We start from the raw sequence: 9,255 nt of genomic DNA on the forward strand, positions 1-9,255 counted from the left end.
GTTTAGTAGAGAAGTTATAAATTAACTAGGTATTACTTACATTGTTGGATTATAAAGCTTCTTAAATGTTTGAATAACGAAATAATGATATGGTTTACCATAAATTTCTGTTTAATAAGCCTTTTATTGATACTTATTCGCTTCATTAAGTAGTAAGCTGCCAAAATGAGTACAGCAGTTTGTGTCTTGTCATAAATGTGACATGGTTTAGGTAAAAATTGTCATCTGAAAAATTAAGAATGCTTTTATTCTGGTGTGTTGCAAGTAACTTCCCTTCTAGTATTGCCAATTTGGGTTAAAAACATTCTTAGGAAATTGACAGTGTAGTTTGGGGAATTTTTGTGCATAATTTTCTTGTCTCTTGTCACAAGAAGGATATTTGTGTTTTATAGTAACTAGCATCATGAGCACTTAAAGTAAAGCAAATTTTGCAAGAAATTTTGAAAGCCTTTTAAATATAGATGCAGCTGAGCTGAGGGACTTGATCTCAATTTTCCCAATACTGAGATGTTTGGATTCAGGATTTTTATTTCAGCCCATGGTACATTCAAAATGGTATCTTCTGTACAAGTTTTGGTAAGTACTAAGAGCGAGTCCTTTTATATTGTAAACATTTTGAAAGGAAAAAAAATGTTTTTTCCAAAAGGTCTTATTTTACATGAAAACAGACTGCCTCAGGGTTATAATTGTCAAGTAAGAACAGACTTGCCTGGAACAGAAGTCACATTAGATTCTACCTGTCTGTTTTTTCATTGAATTACACAAGGCAGGCTCAATAGGTGACAACTCTTTCCTGATATGTAATATAGTGCAATCCTGTCACTACTTGAAACTCATTTAATATTAGGAAAAGCTAGCACCCTTCTGTTCGTTCTGTTGACATTAGACCAGAAGATATTATAAGATATGGATAAGGAGATATAGGATATGCCTTCTTAATCATTAATCAGGGTCTTCTGTTCATGGTTGACATAGGACAGCTTTACCTAAGCTAAAATGCAATTAATTCAGCACAACATCTAACAAAATTTTATACATCCTATGGAACAAACATACACATGTAAGAATAGAATTTAAGGCACAATATGTAATTTCAGTGTACTTCACATATTTAAGCATATGCTAAATTGCCCCCAGTATATGCTAAAGTGACTCCCAAGGCCAAACTTATGTGTCTAAGCTTCAATAAAAAGGAATAGGAAGGAATTTTAGTTTGGCGGATGCAGGTTTTCACTTATGTGAGTCCACCCTTTTTTAAAAAAAAAAACATCAGAGGGAATTTGATATTTGGTCTTTGGGACATACTTCCTTTGCATTGTGAACTTCGTTACATTGTGAACATTTCATTTAAAGTAAAAACACTTACCATGTTATGTAAATATTAACCTAGGGTCCAGTCATACTTTTCATAGATTCATAGATATTAGGGTCAGAAGGGTCCTCAGCAGATCACTGAGTCCGACCCCTTGCCCCAGGCAGGAAAGAGCAATGGGGTCAGAGGTTTCCAGCCAGGTGCTTGTGCTTCTCTAGTCTCCCCTTAAAGACCCGCAAGGCAGGGGAGAGCACCACCTCCCTTGGAAGCCCATTCTAGATTCTGGCAACCCTTATCGTAAAGAAGTTCTTCCTGATGTCTAACCTGGATCTACTCTGTCAGTCTGAGGCTGTTATTTTTAGTTACTCCAAGGGGGTGCCCTGCTAAACAGAGCATCTCCTATCCCTTGCTGTCCCCCTCTGATGAATTTGTAGGCGGCCACAAGATCACCTTTCAGCCTTCTCTTGCAGAGGCCGAAGAGGTTCAAGTCCCCTCAGTCTCCTCAGAGGGCCTTACCTGCAGGCCCCCAACCATACAAGTGAACCTCCTCTGGATTCTCTCAAGGTTATCCATATCTCTTTTGAAGTACGGTGCCAAAAACTGGATGCAGTACTCCAGCTGCAGCCTGACCAGTGCTACATAGAGGGGAAGTATCACTTCCCTGGACCTGTTTGTGATGCACCTGCTAATACATGATAAAGTGCAGTTAGCTTTACTGATCACTTCATCACATTGACGACCCATGTTCATCCTGGAGTCAACTATGACTCTGAGATCCCTTTCTGCTACAGTGCTGCTGAGAGGGTCATCTTCCAGCCTGTAAGTGTGTTGGTGATTCCTTCTCCCTATGTGCAGCACTTTGCATTTGTCCTTGTTGAACTGCATCCTATTCTGTTCTGCCCACTTCTTCAACCTGTTGAGATCCGCCTAGATTCATTCCCTGCCCACTAATGTGTTTACCCCATAATTTGGTGTCATCCATGAATTTGGACAGAGTGCTGTCCATGCCCTCATCCAAGTCACTGATGAAGACATTGAACAGTACTGGCCTGAAAGCCTTGGGGAACTCCACTGCCCACATCTTTCCAGGCTGATGCCAACCCATCCACCATCACTCTCTGGGTGCATCCCATTAACCAATTTGCCACTCACCTGACTGTATAATCATCTACGTCACAGCCACTCAGATTATTTATGAGTATAAGGTGAAATACTGTATCAAAGGCCTTCTTAAAATCCTGGTAGATGACATCTACTCCATCCCCTGTATCTAAGTATTTTGTGACCTGATCATAAAAAGAAACAAGGTTAGTCAGGCAGGATGTCCCTGCTATGAACTCATGCTGGTTGCCCTTCAGCATTATTTTTCCTGCTGAACTCCCACAAATGTGATCCTTAATAATTTTTTCAAAGGTTTTCCCAAGGATAGAGGTCAGGCTAACTGGCCTATACTTACCTGGATCCTTCTTGCTCCCCTTCTTGAAAATAGGGACCACATTGGCCATTTTCCAATCCTCTGGGACGTGACCTGAGCACCATGAGTGCTCAAACAGCCATGCCAGTGGTTCTACTGTGACACTGGCCAATTCCTTCAGCACGCTTGGATGAAGATCATCCGGGCCTGCTGACTCCAGCCCCTCCAAGTGTCTCTTCACTGTCAGTGCTAACAGTTGGTGGGCTGGTTTCCCTCCTGTACTCATCTATAATCCAACTGGGAGATTTGTCTGGATCCATATTCAGGAATATGGAAGCAAAAACACATTGAAGAGCTCAGCTTTGTCCCTCCTATCTATCACCGATTGCCCTAGCCTGCCCTGTAGGAGTCCTTTGTTACCCTGTGCCTTCTTTTTGCTCCCTATATACCTGCAGAAGGTCTTTTTGTTGTCTTTAATTTTTGTTGCCAGCCTAAGTTCCATTGCAGCTTTGGCCTTTTTAACTGACTCCCTGCAAGTGCGAGCCAGGGAGATATACTCTTCTTTAGTAGTTATCCCTGCTTCCTCAGTCTCTTTTTTTGCCCCTAGGTTTTCCTGGACTTCCCTGTTCAGCCAAGAGGGTTTCTTGGGCCCTTTGCCCCCTTTCATGCACAATAGGATTGTCTCCTTCTGCACCTGAAAGGATCACTCCCTTTAGAAACACCCACACTTCCTGGGCTTCCATCTCACCAATGCCCCTGATCATCAGTGCCTCGCTAACTAATTTCCTGAACATTTTGAAGTTGGCCTTTCTGAAGTCTAACACTTTTTCCCTGCTGGTTATCTTTCCCACCCTTTGTGAGATGTTAAATTGAATCAATTGATGGTCATTATCCCCTAGGTTACCTTGTATCTACAGATCCCCTACCAGGTCATCTCCTGTAGCCAACACCAAGTCCAGTAAGGTGTTTCCTCTAGTGGGACTGTATGCCTCCCAAGGAAAAGTATAAGATAAGAAAATCTCTTGTTGTGGAGGTTTCTTCATCCATTTTTCTCTTGTAGCACTGCTGACCCCAAGTCTCACCCACAAGTCCTGTGAAGTATCAGGCTGCCATTCATGAGTGTGAGTCCCTCAGAGCTTCCCTTGGCAGACTGTATACAGCAGAAGACCTAGTCCTACTCCTGGAAAACACACGGTTTTGTCCCTATGGGTCCATGGGAAGAAGAACATCCCTACAGATGTGGTTGAGTACTTGCTGATACACAGATGAAGAAAGTTTGATGGGGATGTGGATTTGACAAAATCTGTACCCACACATACTGTGTATAATAAGGGTGAGCAATTTTTTGGGTCTGAAGGCCACATTGGAAGTTTTGATGAGCTTTCATGGGGTGAGTCAGTGCATTCCCTTTCCTTCCCAATGCAACAACTCACCAAAACTCTCAGTGTGGCTTTGGGTGGGCAGGGAGTAGTGTCCATGAATGGTATAGGTGGGTGAGGCTGGGATCATGGGGTGGCTTACAGGCTGGTAATAGCAAAGGGCCGGGCCTGGCTTGAGCCATGATCCACTTATTGCACTCACTGCCCTGTGAGGGTGGCGGGGTAAGGGGTGTGTGTTTGTGAATGTGTGTCAGGTGTGGGGGAGCCTGTGCATATGTGGGGAGGAGGAGAGGCTGCCCAGGTACTAGGTCTCAGGAGTCAGTCAGGGGCAAGGGGAAGGAGGTAGAGGTAGAGGGTGGGTCTAGCAGAGCTCACCCAGGCAATAGCTGTCCCATGGCACTTCACATAGGGCACACCAGTCTTGTACACAATCTTGCTAAACACCACCCAATGCCTCCAGCATTCAACAAACCCCCTTCAGCAACTACCATCTAGCTTATGCTCAGGTTGCCCTGAGGCCTGAGCACCTAGAGCCAGCCTAATGGCATTTTAACAACAGCCTGCTGGAGGTTGTGATCTTTTTTATCATCCTGGCAGCAGATCTGGCCTGGCAGGTGCTGTGGCAAACTGGCAGACCTTTCCTTCAGCACAGAGACAGTGGAATATGTGTTTGAGGCTTTTTTACCTCAGCTATACAGAGGGGTACATCAAGCAGAGGGAGGTGGCCAGAGAGCAGCTCAGAAGGGAGGTGTTGGAGTTGGAGAGGTGCCTTGCAACCAAGACAACCAACCTGTTCTTCTGAACAGCGTGTTGTTAGAAGTAGGGAAAATTCAGAGCTCTGGATGACTGCCATGCCTGTAGCACATTCTTCTGATTACCATGATTCCCACTTCTTCTATGACCTAGAAAAGAGAAGGAGTGTCAAAAAGTACATCACCTGCCTCATGGAAGAGGATGGCACACCCCTTTCAGAGAGCTGTGAGTAAGGGTGAGGGCCTTTTACATAGGACTCTTGTTTCCATATCTGATCAATGCCAATGCCTGCCAGGTCCTGTGAGAGGGACTACCACAAGCCAGCGCTGGTGACTGATGGTGGGCAATGGGTAGTAGGTGAGTTGTCTCCCATTGATGCTCCAAAGCATCCAGTAGAGCATGTGTGTGCTGCTCTATCTGGACGTCTACCTGTCCCCCAGCAACCACTCTTCATTGGAGAACAGGACCTACTCAGAGTAAGCTTCAGGACTGGCCAAGGTTTGAGAACACCTTGCGCTTTATGCACTTCCTCTATGTGGACCCACTAAGTCCTGAGACTTCCTGTTACATCTCCTTTTGGCTCAGAAGATTTGGCGCTGATTTGGAGAGGTTCGGTGATTCGGCCATAGACCATAATGGGGAATCACTGAAATACCTATAACTGTGTCATTTTTTGTATAATTTAGATGGAAACAGCAGGGATGGTAGCCCTTTCTGAGAGAATGAAGTCTGCCATGTTTCAAGGAGATAGGTGCAGGGGATTCTGGGAAACTGCACCTCAAACTGCTGAAAGAAAAACTTGTGTCATGTTTCAGAGTTTCGGAGTTGGTTGGTCGGAAGGGACCTGAGCAGATCTTCAAGTCTGACCCCCTGCCATGGCAGGAAAGAGTACTGGGGTCAAATGACCCCCACCAGGTGTTCATCCAGCCTCCTTTTAAAAACCCCCAGGGTAGGAGCCAGCATCACTTCTCTTGGAAGTTGGTTCCAGATCCTAGCCGCCCTGACAGTGAAGTAGCACCTCCTGATATCTAGCCTGAATCTACCCTCTGCCAGTTTGTGACCGTTATTTCTTGTCACTCCTGGGAGTGCTCAGGAGAACAGGGACTCTCCCAATGCCTGCTGGTCCCCTCTGACTAGTTTGTAAATTGCCACTAGATGCTCCCTCAGCCTTCCCTTGTGGAAGCTGAACAGATTCAGGTCCCTTAGCCTCTCCTCGTAGGGCCTGCCCTGCTGACCCTTGATCATGTGGGTGGCCCTCCTCTGGACCCTTTTCATGCTGTCCACATCCCTCTTGAAGTGCGGCACCCAGAACTGCACGCAGTACTCCAACTGTGGCCTAACCAGTGTCACATAGAGGGGGAGGATCACCTCTTTGGACCTGCTTGAGATGCATCTGTGGATGCATGACAAGGTAAGGTTGTCCTTCCTGACTGCATCCCCACACTGTCAGCCCAAATTGAATTGGCGACTGAAGCTTCACACATCCCAACATTTAGTACTTGGTTACGCAAGTACAGGCAGCCCCCACTTAACATGGTTTCAATTAGCGCTATTTCACTATAGCTCTCATTTAAAATTGCTACCTGGTGTCACTGAGCACTCAGCCAGTTATTCTATAGTGCTCAGTGGAATCAGTGAGTTTTGGTGGGAAGGCGAGGTGAAGCAGTGGTGGCAAATCAGTGAGTTTTGGTGGGGCCTTTGCTGGTGCCCAGGGCCAGGACCAGGGGGGCCTGCACCCAGGGTGGGGCAGCAGGAATGTGGGGTCTGGGGCCAGGGCCAGCAGGGGCCCATGCCCAGAGCAGGGCAGCAGAAGTGCCGGTGCCCAGGCTGGCACGTGGGGCCAGCAGGTGGGTGGGGATAGGCGGCAGCGGTGAGAAGCAGTGAGTGGCGGGGATGGACATCAGCACAGGGCCTGCATTGGTGCCCAGGGCCAGTTGGGGACCAGGGCAGGGCAGCAGGAGTGCAGGCCCGGGCTGGCATGTGGGGAGAGGTGGCAGTGGCAAGAAGTGGCAGCAAGAGGCAGCAGAAACCAATTACCTATATTTACATTCATTCCTATGAGAAATGGATTTCACTTAGCACGGTTTTGCTTAGCACTCAGTTATTCTGGAACCAATTAAGAATGCTAAGCGTGGGTTGCCTGTACTAAATGACTGTGCAGTAATAACTGTGCAGTCCTCTTCTTGTGTAGATGTGGCCTTTGTGTAAAAAATAGGCCTGTCTGACAGTAGCAGGAGCAGATACTTTAGAGCAGTGGTCTCTAACCTTTTTATGGTGAATATCATTTTCTGTAAGTAAAGGGAACCCCAGGATCTACCACCTCTGCCCCATACCCTGGCCCCCATCTTACCCCCCAGCCAGAAGGCAAAAAACACATCATATTTAAAACCTCAGTTTTCACCTTGGGGCTGATCAGGAGTATGGGGAGGAGACAGGTGGTGCATTTAGCAGAGCTCTCCCAGGCAATGTGATCTGTGGCTGCCCCTGTGTGCACTGCATGGAGCTAAGCCCTGCCCAGGGCAGCCCATGCCACACTTCGGCCTATAACTGCTGGCCTGCTCAGCATGCACATCTGGCAGGACTGCTCCCAGTTTGGCGACAGCCACCTGGAGCAGCCATGCCAGAAGATGTGCGTGCTGGCCATGGCCAGGCTGGCAGACACAGGCTGGAGCATGACATGGGCTGCCTTGGGTGGGGCTCAGCTCTATGTCGAGCACCACAGGGGCAGCCATAGTGGGCAAGGTCTGCTGCATGTACATCCTGCCCCCTCCCCCTACTCCTGATCAGCCCCAAGGTGAAAACTACTGTTTTAAATATGGTGCAGTTTTTATCTCCTGGACGGTCAACAACAGACAGTGGGGCTGCCAGAGCCCCTTGGTCAATCAGCAGTAAGTGGCAAAAATGGCACCATATTTAAAACTGTGTTTTTTGCCTCAAGTGAGCAATGGGGCCCCTCTACCAATTAGCAGTGGGGGGCACACAGGGGGACCTTCAAAATTAAAGGAGCTTCTGTGAAGCCCAGTCCCTTCATGAATTTGGTAGGACCTTAGTTATGACACTCCCCAGAGTTCAGGGGGTATGGTCCTGGTATGGCTATTAGTCACATAGATCAGCTAATCAAAGGGCATGTTTAGAAATGTGCCAGACTTTGCAGTTGTTACTTAAGCAAGTACTAAATAACTGTGCAGTAACTGTGCCATAATCGATGTTACTGCACAGTCCCAACAATGCACGTTTTTTTCCCCACACTACTGCACAGTAGCGTCGGCATCACAGTTCATGTTAACTGATGTTAAGTTGCTGTCGCACTGAACTATGGTGGCATAGTTCATCACTATGGTGATGTAGCATCTCGTGTAGACACACCCAGAAAACAGGTAATATCAATGTTAGATGCTGAAATTCTCAACCTGCAGGTTGCCTACTATGGTTTAGTTTCAAAATAATTTATCAAGGAAGGGAAAAGAGACAGTGCTATGTGACTTGGGTAACAGTTGCTCCTGCAGCATGTTCATGACATTTCTTACGAAGTAAGATTTATTTGCCAAGAAAAAAAAACAGTGAATAATTTCAATTACAAATGAGAAATTTATGATAATTTCCCAGAAAATTTGCAAATTGCAAAAAGGAGAAATTTACCTCATTATGCATTGATCATTCTTTGCTAAGTTCTTAAACAAGTATTTTTTTTTGTTTAAAAAATAAGTAAAAATGGTATATACCTATACATTTTGTTTTATGAAGAACTTGTTTTGAAGTCTACTTTCCCGGTTTCAGAAAATACAGTGCTCTGTATCCTGCAGTTGGTAGTGTTTATAGAGAGGAGGTGCAGTATGCAGAATCTTCTACATTTTTTGACACAAGAAGGTTATTTGTGGTTTTTTATGTTCCAGTGATGTATGTAGAAGATGCAATTTTTTTTAACTATATGGTTTTTCAGCATACACTTTCTGTCAAACTGTATACCTCCAGAACATTAACATAGGTAATTACCACTGCCAGCTTTATCAATGCTTTACCAGCTTATCTTTTGAAATTCTATAACACCTGGGTATATGTTTTATAATGTGTACTGTTTTATGAGGGTTAATGTTTTGGAGCGAATTCAAACATTATTAAAAATAACAAAAGTCTCCTGTGCCCCACCCCGAAACATATTTTTTCAGTAAAAGGAACTATTTTTATAGCTTATGAGAAGACCCAGTAAATAAAAGAAATGCTTTTCTAGACCAAACTGTGAGAGAGACGGGTAAAATCAGAGTGCTCCAAAAGTTTAAATAACAAAACAAAACATATTATTTCAACAGTAGAACTTGTCAAGACCAGTTTAAGATGAGCTGTGCAAAAAGCTGTATGAAAGATCTTATTTAATTTTAACCATATGTGTATCATTTTAG

This window comes from Crocodylus siamensis, chromosome 2, assembly GCF_052110815.1.
Source record: "Crocodylus siamensis isolate JL-2025a chromosome 2, ASM5211081v1, whole genome shotgun sequence".
In the NCBI taxonomy this organism is placed as follows: Eukaryota; Metazoa; Chordata; order Crocodylia; family Crocodylidae; genus Crocodylus; species Crocodylus siamensis.